Source organism: Callorhinus ursinus, unplaced genomic scaffold, assembly GCF_003265705.2.
Source record: "Callorhinus ursinus isolate GAN/ISIS: 27379988/994484 unplaced genomic scaffold, GSC_fseal_2.0 scaffold1, whole genome shotgun sequence".
Lineage (NCBI taxonomy): Eukaryota > Metazoa > Chordata > Mammalia > Carnivora > Otariidae > Callorhinus > Callorhinus ursinus.
The window spans coordinates 23,049,305-23,063,204 of record NW_027397063.1 but is presented as its reverse complement, the minus strand read 5'-3'; the positions used below and the strand labels follow the sequence as shown (position 1 = coordinate 23,063,204).

At 36.1% G+C, this 13,900-nt stretch overlaps 1 pseudogene; it reads left to right on the top strand.

Annotated features, from left to right (window-relative positions):
* Positions 1–7,481: 7,481 nt before the first annotated feature.
* Positions 7,482–7,976, top strand: LOC141373622 (small ribosomal subunit protein eS24 pseudogene; annotated as a pseudogene).
* The last annotated feature ends 5,924 nt before the right edge of the window (positions 7,977–13,900 follow it).

Sequence of the window (13,900 nt, the reverse complement as noted above, 5' to 3'; positions counted from 1 at the left end):
CATTAAAATAATAGTAAATGAATATTTTAAAGATCTAAATCTACAACAAAAAGACAATGCGGGCAAAGAAAACAGCAAAACACATGGAAACCAGAAAGCAGATGGTTGGGTGATTGGTAAATGACATAGCAGTCTTGAGAAAGCAGAAACCTAGCCAATGGTTCAGAAAGCCTAGAAGCAATCAATTTATATTAGAGATACAAAGCACAAGTGTGGTGTCTAATCTCAGTAGCATTAGGAGACCAAGAGGTTGCCAAACCACCAAATCCCTTCTTCTACTTTTCCACACTGCTTCTGTTTAAGCCAGCAGAACACTAAATCTCAAGTTCATTCTCTGGAGTGGCTATAAACCAGAAGCACCAAGCACAGCTGAGGACAGAGGTACTTTACTGAAAATGATGGATTTAATTCAATGTTTATAAACCGAATGTTAGTACCCCTCAGTCCTTTTCTACTATCCAGCAATTAGAACAGACCCCACAGTTAAGATATGTTTGAGATTTTTCTAGGGACCCTGATCAGCCTAAGTTAAAAAATATAAAGCTAAAATCAAAGGTTCTATATGGAAATGGTTCAGAAAATTCGCTCTACAAAAGAACTGCACTGGATAAGCTTACCCCTCAACCCACCCAACACAAAAGAAATTTCCAAACCTTGTTTTAGTGCTGTACTTACATATGTGATCAGGCAGTCAAAGAACATCTGATAATTAAGGAAAGAATCTGATGGGCAGTGTGTTGCAAAGTATTCAAACCAGAAAAAGCAACTTTAAGAGAGATTTTGCAATAAGAAACTCGAGGAAAGAACACTTTTATTTATAACTTTAGGGAGACAAGAAATATGATACTCAAAAAAGGAAACTAACAAATGACTTAGAAAACAAAAACAGGGGCACCTGGGTGGCTCAGTCGGTTGAGCGGCTGCCTTCGTCTCAAGTCATGATCCTGGGGTCCTGGGATCGAGTTCCACATTGGGCTGCCTATTCAGCGGAAAGCCTGCTTCTCCCTCTCTCTCTGCCTGCCTCTCTGCCTACTTGTGCTCTCTATCTCTCTGTCAAATGGATAAAATCTTAAAAAACAAAAACAAAAACAGCTTTTGGGAATTAAAAATATGAGTGCAAAAAATTAATAACCTTCCAGAAGGGATACAATGTAAAGTTGAAGAAAACTCTCAGAAAGTAGACTGAAAGTAAAACAGACTAAGAAATGAAAAGAGAAAAGGAAATGTAAAAGATTGGTCAAGGATGCCTATTAGCCGAATAATATAAGTTCCAGAAAGAGAGGACCAATAAAAGGACAGGAAGAAATTATCAAATAATTTGAGATACTTACATAATTTCAACATGCTTCCCAATTGAACAGCCTGCTGATTCTCTAGTTAAAATGGGAAATAAAGGTAAGACTGAAAGTATGACAGATTGTAGGAAAATTTTAGGTTGAAGATTTTGGAGGAGGAGCAATTCATAATGATACCAGAGTCAAATTGCAGCTTTGTTGCTTGGTAGCAAGACAGAAGGTAGTTGAGACTCCAGGAGCTGTGATGACAAAGTATTTGAAGAATCAGCAGAGGGAGGATGCCACGAGCAGCTCCAACTTTTGGGAAGAACAGTAACGAAAAAACTTCAAAGGCAGGAATTCAGTTTGCTGACTGACAGTTCTCATAGGAGGGGAAAATTAATCTCATGATTTAAAACTGAGATACTGAGGCAAGTGAAAGTTATACTAAATTATAAAAACACTTGAGGTAGAGGCTCACTGAAGTGTTAAATGCTAGCATACCAACATATCCTCATGAGTCTGCTCTTCTAATTCATATGCCCACATGGATATAGAGGCCACAGAAGGAGTGTTCTTATGGAGAAGGAAGGTTTCACTAGTTTTTACAAACTGAAATAAAGAAAGGTTGGACTCACCTCCCTTTTAGCTATCATTGTATGCTTTGCACTCATCTCTGCCTTCCAAGGTAGTGACACAGCCAAGGATGAACTTTCCATGGAACCTCAAATCATACTAAATAGATAACTGAGTATTGTTTCTTACCTCACACTTTTGGATATCACCTTTATGTTTTTATCATTTTAAATAAATTTGATGGAAGTATGACAAAAGTTGTTTGGGTCTTTTGGTCATGGTTTATTTGGCTAAGAATAATGAAAACCAGATCCCTCTTTCTATAAAAGCTTTATAGAATAGTGGAAAGTGTTGAGGGGCACCTGAGTGGCTCAGTTGGTTAAGCATCTGCCTTCAGCTCAGGTCATGATCCCAGGGTTTGGGATAGAGCCCCATGTCCAGCTCCCTACTCAGCAGGGAGTCTGCTTCTCCCTCAGCCCCTCCCCTGGCTTGTGCATTCTCTCTCTCTCTCAAATAAATAAATAAAATCTTTTTTTAAAAAAGTGTTGAAAGAAGGAGGCTAACATAGGTGAACTATCACTTTACTCTTAGGAGTCCACAGCTAATGTTTTTATGGTAGTGATAGCACTATGTGGGTGAGGGGGGGGGCAAGCCTTAATCTATTAATTTTAATCTTACCTGTTAATTTTTAGTACTTTAGCAAACAAGTATAACGAATTGCTGTGGGGTAGGAAAGATGAAATGAGAAAAAAGGATGATTTTTAGATTCTGTCTTGTTTATTATACTAAAACTACAAACAAACAAAAATTTTGTTTAAGGAGTCATTGAGGGAGAACAAGTATGGAATTTCATTGTGGAAATTTTACAATCATTCCCTAAAAATAACTACATTTTAATTGCCTAAGAAAAATATCTACATACATAAGAACTTTATTGTGGAAAACGAAGCATTGTGATGAAGGAAACAAAAAGAAATTAAATTCAAATCAGAGTATTTGCTTAATAGCTTAAGCAGTTGCTAATGTTTATATATTACGATGTGAATTATAATGCTTAGATAATGAATTTGTTGCTTTTTGAAAAGTCATGAACATTTCAACTTGCAACTTCTCATACTAAACAGATATGCAAATATTGTTAAGATGATTGTCTATTTTACAATAAGGTTAATTTTGGTAAAAGGCACATTAACTCTATAATCATAATAGGGCTAATCAAGACTGGGTTTGATAAAGAAAGCAACAAAGGTAAATGCTAAAGAAAAGAAATAGCCAATTTGGATAATTTAGGCCAATACAATAATTTTTGTTTTTAAATAGAAGGGTTGGATTCTTTTGGCCCAATGTAAAATGAAAAAAAGATGATTTCTTTTCACTTACCTTCTTTTGCAGAACTTATTAAATATACTCTGATTGTGTATTATTGTGGGCATGAAGATGGTAAGGAAATCTTGAAATTAGATAGTTGCTATCTGATGCTGAATACTTATTTTGTTAAGATAATATAATAAAACTCCTATGGATTGTATTTATTTCAGTTCTGGTTTTTCTCCATAAAATGATGATTATATTAAAATATTTGAAAATTCATGCATACTATATCCAGTGTACTAACTAGAAGCTAAGTTAAGTGTTCATTTTGAAAATTTTTTTAAATAGAAAATCATTCTGTGTAATTGTGAATATACACTGTATTTCAATCATAGAGAGAATTTTGAAGCTGGAAGGGACCTCAGATTTCATAGGGTGTTTTCTGTTCATGCAGAAAAATAAGGGTTAGAGAAGCTACATAATTTAACCAAGACTACATAGTGAATTGAATAATAATTCCTGGAGACATGATATAGTTTACACTTCACACATGTTAAATCATACATGTATTTACAACGGACAAAGGCTTAAAGTGACAACGTGGCTTGCCTAAAAATGCACAACTATTTGATGGCAGATTTGGGCTTCAAACCTAAATATAATATTCTTTATTAGTATACATTTTCTAGAGTGTTCGGTTATGTCCAAACTCCATTAATTTCATGTAATTAAATATTTAGCCCAATCTTTTCCCTGAGCTCCAGACGTTTATTTCCAATTGCCTGTTTGATAGTTCTACTTAAAGTCTCACAGACATCTCGAGTTTAACAAACTAAACTTGTGATTTTTTTTCTCTTCAGATTGTTTTCTTATTCCTACTCCACAGTCTTGTTCATCTCAGTCAATAGTACAATCATTCCCTCAACCCTGTTGTGTAAGCCAGAAATTTAGCAGTCATTAAAATTATCCATTTTTCTCACCCTCCACATTCAAGCCATGTTGATTCTACCTCTAAAATATGTCTCGAATGTGCTGTATTTCCTGTTGCCACTGTCACCACCTGAATCCAGAACACTGTCAATTGTCTTGCCTCAAGTATCATCTGATCACTACCACTACTATGATCTCCTTTCCATTCTCCATATAACAGGCTCAGTTATCTGCTTAGAGGGTAAATGAAATGATATGACACCCCTGCCAAAGAACCATGAATAGATTTTCTTACACTTAGAGTAAAATTAAGCTACTTAGCGTAGCTTATGAGGACTTACCTGACCTAACTGCAATTTATCTTTTAACACTCTCCCTATCACTCATAATTTTCTATTTATTCTATTTTCTTTCAGTTTCTTGAACACTTGGCTTTTTGACTTTGGGCCCTCAGCATTTCCTTTTGACTGGGGCATTCCTCCCCATGCTTGGCTCATGGTTAGGCTGCAATGATATCTTCTCTGGTAGATAATGTCTACTGTGGCCCCCAATGATAGGCGCCCTATTTCCTGGTATTCATGGCTTTGTACTATGTCCTTTTCTATAATAACTTTTTCCTAACCAGTAGGATATCTCAACCTAGAGAAGATTACAAAGATTCTAGGGTGCCTGGGTGGCTCAGTCAGTTAAGTGACTGCCTGTGGCTCAGGTCATGATCCCAGAGTTCTAGGATTGAGTCCTGCTTCTCTGCCCAGTGGGGAGCCTGCTTCTCCCTCTGACGCCCCCCCTTGTGCTCTCTCTGTCACTCTCTCTCTCAAATAAATAAATAAATTCTTAAAAAAAAGATTACAAAGATTCTTACTTCCATCTTGCTAGAAGACCCTCATCCTTTCTAGTTTTGATGAAACAAGTTGTCATGTTGATAAGTCCACATGGCAAGGATTTGAAACAGAGCCATGACCAACGACCATCCACTGAAGTCTTCAGTCCAATAACTGAAACAGAACTGAATCTGGCCAACAACCACATAACAGGGCTCAGAAGAGGATCCTTCCCCAGTTGAACCTCCAGATGAAACCTTAGCCCTAACAGACACCTTAATGACAGTCTTGTGAGAAACCCCAAAGCAGAAGATCAAGCTAAGTTTATAGAAGATGCCTGACATAATGAAATCATGAGATAATAAATGTGTGTTATTTTAAGCCACTGATGCAAAAATAGGTACTTGATACATCTTTTCAAGGAAGTCTTGACTGAGTACCCTAACATACATCACCCTCTGTCTCAACCATTTATTTAGTTTTCATATCACCTATTAAAAACCTGAACTGGTTTTATCTACTTATCTCTCTGCATACTTTATTTGTCCAGGTTCCTCTACATAGGTGTGAGGTCTCTGAGGTTGAAATGAGATATATATCACTGGATTATCCATGATCTAGCCTTCCTCTTTATATCTTTATGGCCTGAGGTGCTTATGGACACTATGTGGTCATTAGAGCCATAGAATTCTCATTTCAAAATATTGGAATTTTCTTTCATCTTCGTCTTATTCTAATGTGTACTTGGTCTCATGGAATAAACCTTTCCTTTAGTACCATGTTCTGAAGAGACATACAGGCACAAAGTTTGATGTCAGACGTACTTCACAATTTTTTTTTTATTGTCTATACAAAAAAGATAAGGCAGCATAGTGTTACCTGATGAATTCAATCAACATATATAGTAGTCAGTCTGGATAATTCATGCCTAAACCATTGCCTGTTTCTGACTTGCAGATAATTATTTTTTGCTTGGTTAATCAGGATCATTGCTTTATATCTCCAATTCGCTTTGCTTGTGTAGACACAGTCAAGAGACCAGAAGGGCTAAATCCACCTTAAACCCTTCAGGTAGTTCAGAGGGCTTCCATCTTGCATGCAACTCCACAGAATATTACTTCTTCTTCTTTTGGGAATACTTACAACTTAAGTGTCTCAGTAGTTGATGTGAAGTACTGTCAAAACCGTCTTATGCTACATTTTTAAAGCACAGTATAATTGTCATAATGCATTGAAGTCTTTGCTCACAATTACTTTAAATAATTATTAGCAGATTTATAGCCCTAAAGCTCAATGGAAGATGTTGAATTATTTTATTTCTTTGTTTATAATTTTTCCAGAAAGTTGTCTTTCCAGTGTGATCTAATGACCACTAATGGGTAATTTCCATGGTCCTCTGTTTGGCTTACCTGTTGATATATATATTTTTTTTACAAATGACAATCTCAGTATGTCAACAACTTAATTAAAAAGTTGAATTTAACAAAAACTATATATTAACACATTGGTATCTCATCAGAAATATTACAATTTTCCACATTAATTGCTATGTTGTATTTTCTTTTATTCAATCTATTCACAAAATGTAGCAGGTAGAGTGAGTTGAATGTGGACCCTAATTTTGCCCCATGGTACTAGACCTAGAGTTGAGGGGTAGGAAAAGCACATTTGTAAAAAATTGTAGATATTATTTTTCCAGATCCAAATCATTTGATCTGTGCTTCCATCATAAGTGAGAATGCTGTGATTCTGTTGTGATTTTATAACAGGGTTCCTGAAAAACTGTAACTATACAGTATTTCTAACTCTTCCAAAGTCGTTGTCATTTGTATTTCACATAATTGAATTGTAAGTCTGAATTTCTCCATTGTAAAAATTCACCTAACATGTTAAAAGGGAACAGGTAATAACTTCAAGTCATTCCTTTTTGCCACATTTTTCTTTTTTGCACTGTAATGAAGCAAATCCACTCAAAGTTTAGTTGAACATATTTATTTATTTATTTATTTATTTATTTATTTATTTATTTATTTAATTTAATTTTTTTTTAAGATTTTATTTATTTATTTGACAGAGAGAGACACACTGAAAGAGGGAACACAAGGAGGGGGAGTGGAAGAGGGAGAAGCAGGCTTCCCACGGAGCAGGGAGCCCGATGCGGGGCTCGATCCCAGGACTCTGGGATCATGACCTGAGTGAGCCGAAGGCAGACACTTAATGACTGAGCCACCCAGGCACCCCAAGTTGAGCATATTTAGAGAAATTATTTGTTTTACTAAGAACATTTTAGGGCACCTGGGTGGCTCAGTTGTTTAAACATCCGCCTTTGGCTCAAGTCATGGTCCCAGGGTCCTGGGATGCAATGCCGCATCGGGCTCCCTGATCAGCAGCGAGTCTGCTTCTCCCTCCCTGCCCGCCCCCCCGCCACCGCTTGCACTGGTTTTTCTCTCTCTCTCACAAAAATAAATAAAATCTTTTTTAAAAAGAACGTTTTGTATATAGCTTTTAGATCAAATTATCGATTATATTAAGAGTATGATGTAGTTAGGCTTGAAGCCTCGCTGCCATCATGAATGACACAGTAACTACCCGGACCAGGAAGTTCACGACTAACCAACTACTTCAGCGGAAACAGATGGTGGTTGATGTTCTTCACCCTGGAAAGGCAACGGTACCTAAGACAGAAATTCAGGAAAAACTAGCCAAAATGTACAAGACCACACCAGATGTCATATTTGTGTTTGGATTCAGAACCCATTTTGGTGGTGGCAAGACAACCGGCTTTGGCATGATTTATGATTCCTTGGATTATGCAAAGAAAATGAACCCAAACACAGACTTGCAAGACATGGCCTGTATGAGAAGAAAAAGACATCAAGAAAACAGCAAAAGGAATGCAAAAACAGAACTAAGAAAGTCAGGGGGACTGCAAAAGCCAACGTTGGTGCTGGCACAAAGTGAGCTGGAGATTGGACAACGGAAGGAGTAAAGATGCTGCAGTGGCTTTATCTGTGGTGGTTGTGCAGATTTTTCATGAGAGGATCAATAAACTAAGAATGTTAAAAAAAAAAGAGTATGATGTAGTTAATTTCCACTAATAAGAGTGAAAGGGAAATCTGAGTCAATTTTGAATGATTCTGTGACACAACCTTTTATGTGCAATAAAATCTCTGGTGTATACAGTGCCAAGAGAAATACAGAAGACACACATATGGAGTTCTCTTTGATGTGTGGATAGTTGAGATAGTGATCAAAGCTTTCCCAGCACATTCAAAAGCTCTGCCACCAATTGAAATAAATGAAGCAGAGAACTGAGAGCTAAATTTGGGCCATTTGGGCTAAAATAATAGTAAAAGGTCATTTTTTATTTTTACAAAAATTGATATAGTCATTTTATTGTCTCTAAGCTTTTTGAACTTTTGAGGGTTTTTTTGTTTTTATTCATTTATTATTATTATTATGCTATTTGGATCATGATATCTTTTATTTACCTCACTTAATATAAGACAGCCAAAATGTGGACATGAAAAATGACTTTCAGGCAGTTCCTGGGGCAGAGATTTCATAATACCCTTTGTCACAGCAAATGTGGTAGGAAACAGAATATTTTTCTTTTCTGCAGTTGGGATATTACTCTTTTATAATAAAATATTACTGGAAGTATTAATTGTTTAGTTCATATTTTCTAACACATTAAACAAAGTTACTCTTCAAATAGTTTATAGCATTACCTCTTAAGAGCAGGTTAGAAATTTAGCACTCAGTCAGGGATGCTAAATTGCTCATGATATATTAAGGTACACCAAAATTTCACAATTTCCTGAAATCTATATATGCTCCAAGGCTCACTATAATTTCTCATATAGATTGTATCTGAAAAAGGTCGCATGATTCAAATGTTATTATTTTTCCTGAAATTTTATGGTGAATTAAATAAATCCTTTTATTCCTTTATTGTTGACCCTGTTAAACCAGTATTCTTTTTCTTCTCTTTTTGGTGTTGAGACTGAGGAAGACAGAAGGAATGGGTAAGCAAACTCAAAATGACCTGTCTGATAAAAGCATAATACTTTATTTTCCCCTCTTGAAACCACCACTTTTTTTCTCATTTTATTGAAATGGGAATTGAAATCAATACTCTCTAAATCACACACCCCCTTTTACTTATCATAATGGGTATGCTGTTTAGCGTGATGTTTTCTTGTCCAGTCTTCCCCAGATACTTTCCTCCCATTTTTCATTTTGAAGTGTTCGGAAGGTAATGAAGCCCTCTGCATGGCTCCTGTCTTCAGAAAATACTTCTATAGACCAGGCTTCCGCCGTGTGTTCTAATCTCCTTTGGTACAAATGGTCAGCAGGGCATATATTTTTGCCCTGATGCTTTATTTTTTGAACATTTTTATATAGCTGGCAAAGGCTAGACCCTCATGGAATCTTATCAAAACACTGCAGAGTGCTTGAATGCATCATATTATTGGTATTAATAAAATGAAAAATTAGCCACTGCAATAGACACTGGGAAATGTTTCAAATCACAGAGAGAGGCTTTCTTCAGGATAGAGCTAAAAGAAAATAGGACTGCAGGGAAATAGATCTGAGAAGGTTTTTGAAAGTATGGAAATCAAACAAAGCTTTTGGTGAATAATAGTTTCCTATTGGACTAAATTAAAATATGTATGTACATGGTGTGTGTGTGTGTGTGTGTGTGTGTGTGGTATATGTACAGATGATAAAGGATAGGTCTCCATGGGACAATTAAGTTGAGAACTGAAGTAACTTTAGGCCGGGAATATAATTAATCTAAGTGTTTTTTTTTCTTTAAATTCTTTGTGAATTCCCTCAATTATTCATTTATATATTGGCATTCTGAACATAAGAAGTTATGTGAGTAGATTTTTACTTAAGTACAAATTAGACTGACAAACATTTTAAATCAGACTGCTACCTAAATAAAATCAAGTAAACTTTTAAGGAAATTACTAGGGAATTTTCTTTAAAAAATTGCTATTAAAAAGTGCTTCACTGAAATCTTACTTTGTTTTTAGACAGACTCTCTACATAGTCCAAATATGTAAGGCAGTTGCCAAATCCATTTTATCTTTGGGTAAAAGCAAAAGGGAATTGAAATATTTTAGAAAAACAAGACTAAAATAGTTGATAGATATACTTCTTTTCTTCAACTAGATTGTAAACTGAGGGACTATTTCATGTATTTTATTTCTCCTTGGGTGCCTCCTATAGTATAGGTATTTAGTAAGTAAACTATAATTGTTTGAAGAATGAATGAAGGAGCCCCTGAAAATAGATTGAACATTTTTCTTTCTGCTCACAAGACCCAAACCCTCTCTAAATGCTAATTAAAATTTTATTTCACATGTTGCAAAGTCAAAATATCAGTAAACTATAACTATGTATTATTGTTCAAACTTCAAGTTGAGCAAGATTGACAGCAATTATGCTGAAAGAGGTGAAATATAAGAGAAAGAACAATCATAGCTGACAAACCTGGCACCAACAGACACAAACTGTTTAGTGGCTCAAGGAGTGATCTTCTCCTACGTGAAGAATAAATACAAAAAATAGGAATCTAGTAGTATCAAAACAGAACAAAGCAAAACAAAACAGACTAAAGCAGCTGCCAGAATAAGATTCTATATTCTTGCTATGTAGCCTTGGGAGAGATAAAGAAATGGAGGCAAAATACATTGAGCCCTGGGAATGAAACTCCAAAATCTATTGGAAGGGGGAAAGAGTGGTGAGTAATTATATGAGAAGGACTGATAAGGTCAGAAAAGAGTATGCTACCTCATTTAGATGTGCATGAGAAGTTAATATGGGTGTGTACGTATTGGGAAAGAAAAGGAGATTGAGCTCAGCTCCTAACATGCAAATGAGAAATTTCATTCCTAAAGTCTGTGTAGAAGATTTAAGAAAAAAGATACCCACATTTTTTTAAATTAGACATGCAAATCATTCTATTCTCTGAGACCATAGCAGAAAACCTTCTTCCATAATCTCTATTTTAGTTGATGTCAGCACCATCTACCCTGGAAAGCTAAAGGACCATCTGACTTTGCTTTGACTTTACCACTGTTCAAATGCTACTAGTCATATAGGGGTTTTAAAAGAGAATTTAGAGAGGTTTCAGTAGAAAATGTCAAATGTAACTGCTTCTTATGGTGTGAATTACCATTCATCTGTAGACTCCCTTTCTTTTACTCTGGCTCATTTTGTTCTGCATCGCCTTCAGTTAGTTTGGCATTATTGGTCTTATTTTAAAGAAGATGGTTTGCTTTCCTATGGTGAGATGGCTAGTAAATAATATAATAAAGATTATGATCCAGACCAGTAATTCCAGGTTTGATATTCTTTTCTTTTTTCAACACTGCTGATTATTAATGACAGAACTCTTTAGTTACAGTCATTTTTTATTTTTTAACATTTTTAGTTATAGTTAATCAGAAAACAAAGTTGATGGAGAAGGCACCATTTTGAACCTTAGCAGTCATCACACCAGAGGTAAAAGAAAGCTCTGGAAGTATTTTCAGTGTGCACAAGTGTTAAAATGTGCATTGAATTTCAGGAATTGCCGTAGCATTACCATATGAGTATTGTCTAATTTGATGATCTGTAAAATCTAGCACCAAATGCATAGGGTTGAAAAGCCAGTCTATACATAAATTACATCTGGGATTAAAACATCACATTGACTATTTTGCATTTAACCAATCATAGCAAGGGAACAAACAACACTAATCCAAGGGAACCAATCTCAGAAATGGAAGTTCTCATTTCAGATATATAAACCTTGAACTTTCATAGCTTGATGGTTCTTGCTCCTACTGGAAAGGTGAATGCCATCCCCTCATTCTTCTCACATTTGAAAGAGCCCAAATCTGGTAACCACACAGATGAGAGCCTTCACATTGAATACCATCCACAAAGACAGGGTAGGCAGCTTCCAGAGAAAGAGAAAGCAAAGCATTTATACTATTAGGAAACCATGTACCACTGATTGGGGACTGGTGGGGGAGGGGGAATGAAGCCTAGAGGTTAAGATCCTATGTTCCCTTTACTTATAGCCCGAGAGAGAGAGAGAGAGAAAACCAAATAATATAAGTTGGGTAGATTGGATAGGTTTTTTATATTGTGTAGCTTTTTGTTATGTCAAATAGCCCTAATAAGTTATTAACTATAAGTTAACCTAACTAAATAAATAAGTTGCTTGGAAAGGCTATTTCTGGCCAGTTTCCACTTATTTTGTTAAAGGTAGTTTAACCAGTGTGACTCAGTTAATTATAGGTCTTAGATCCCACATAGCATGGACAGTTTTGCACTGATAAGGGACTCTAGCTCAGAAGGAACTTATATCACTTCCACAAATGACTTGTTAGATATAATTAATCCCATGCTCCCATCAAAACACAAGATTGCCAGGAAGCAAAATCCTGTTCTGTGCTAGAAAGTGGAAAGAACCAGGAATATTTGACAAACAGCAATAATGACAACACACCTACAGTCATTCCACTGCCTGAGATTTATATTGAACCTTGTCCATATGTGAACCCAAGTTTGCACTGGGAGAAAGAGTTTTAAAAGCCAGGTTATCCATCAGTTTCTTCTCATTTTTATGTAAAAGTTTGTTGGATTTCTGATTCCTCCTCTCTTCCTAATGCCTGGTGCCTACATGCTCCTTAAACTGCAATTTGTTCTTCCTACACGAAACTCTTTCATAACTTCCCCAGCCCAGAATAACACTGCCCAGCAAGCCCTGCTGTTATCCATGCTTCAGCATCCCAATTTCTTCCTAATATATTTGTTTCCTGGTCTCATAATTCACAGAATTTCCAAGTTGAATTTTCACAATACTGCTATTTCACACGGGAACACACACCTCTAATAGTGTTCTGAGAATTGCTAGCAACAGTTGGCTGCAGGGAAAGCATTTCCAGGCAGGAAGCACACACTGGGTTATGATGATATGGCTCTGACAGGGAGATCTCAGAACTCTTTGACTAGACCCATAGATGAAATTCCCAAATTCTGCCATTTTCAGTGATTGTATCATTTTACTGCAACCAGGAAGTGGAACTTCTCACAAAGAACCTGATTCCATGAATAAGCAGTAGGTCAAATCTGAATGCCTGTCTGGGAAACTATTGAAAAGTTTCTTACTCTCCTCCAGTCAGCAAGGAATCCCAGGCCTTGTGGAGAATCAAGATTGGTTCTCTCTCTCTTTTTTTTAAGATTTTATTTTATTTATTCAACAGAGAGAGAGAGAACGCGAGAGAGGGAACACAAGCAGGGGGAGTGGAAGATGGAGAAGCAGGCTTCCTGCTGAGCAAGGAACCCAATGTGGGGCTTGATCCCAGGACCCTGGGATCATGACCTAAGCTGAAGGCAGACACTTAATGACTGAGCCACCCAGGCGCCCCAAGATTGGCTCTCTTTATCTGCACATGAATCATAAAGCATCAAATTAGGTTACTGCCTAGAACTGAGTGGTCTTTTTTAATTGCATAACTCACAAAAGTCACTCCAATTGTTTATAAAACTACTCATCCCTCCCTTTAGTACTCAAAATTAATATAATCGGAGAAATGGCTGTAGAGGTTTTCCAACCCACACATTAAAAAAAATAGTTTTATTCTTGATTTTCTAACAAAGTACTGCCCAATAGAAATACAGAGTGAGCTACATAATTAATTTTACATTTTTAATAACCAAAAGAGAAAGAGGTGACTTAATTTTAATGATATATTTTATTTAGCACGATGTATTTAAAATATTTCAGTATGCAATCAATTTTACAAAATTTTTCAATGAGATACTTTTGCATTCTTTTTTGTTTGTACCAAACCTTTGAATTCTGGAGCATATTTTATACTTATAGCGCATCTCAGTTAGACAAGACACATTTCAACTGCTCAGTAGCTACAGATGCTTAGTGACTGCCATGTTGAATATTTCTGTTCTGGTAGATTTCCC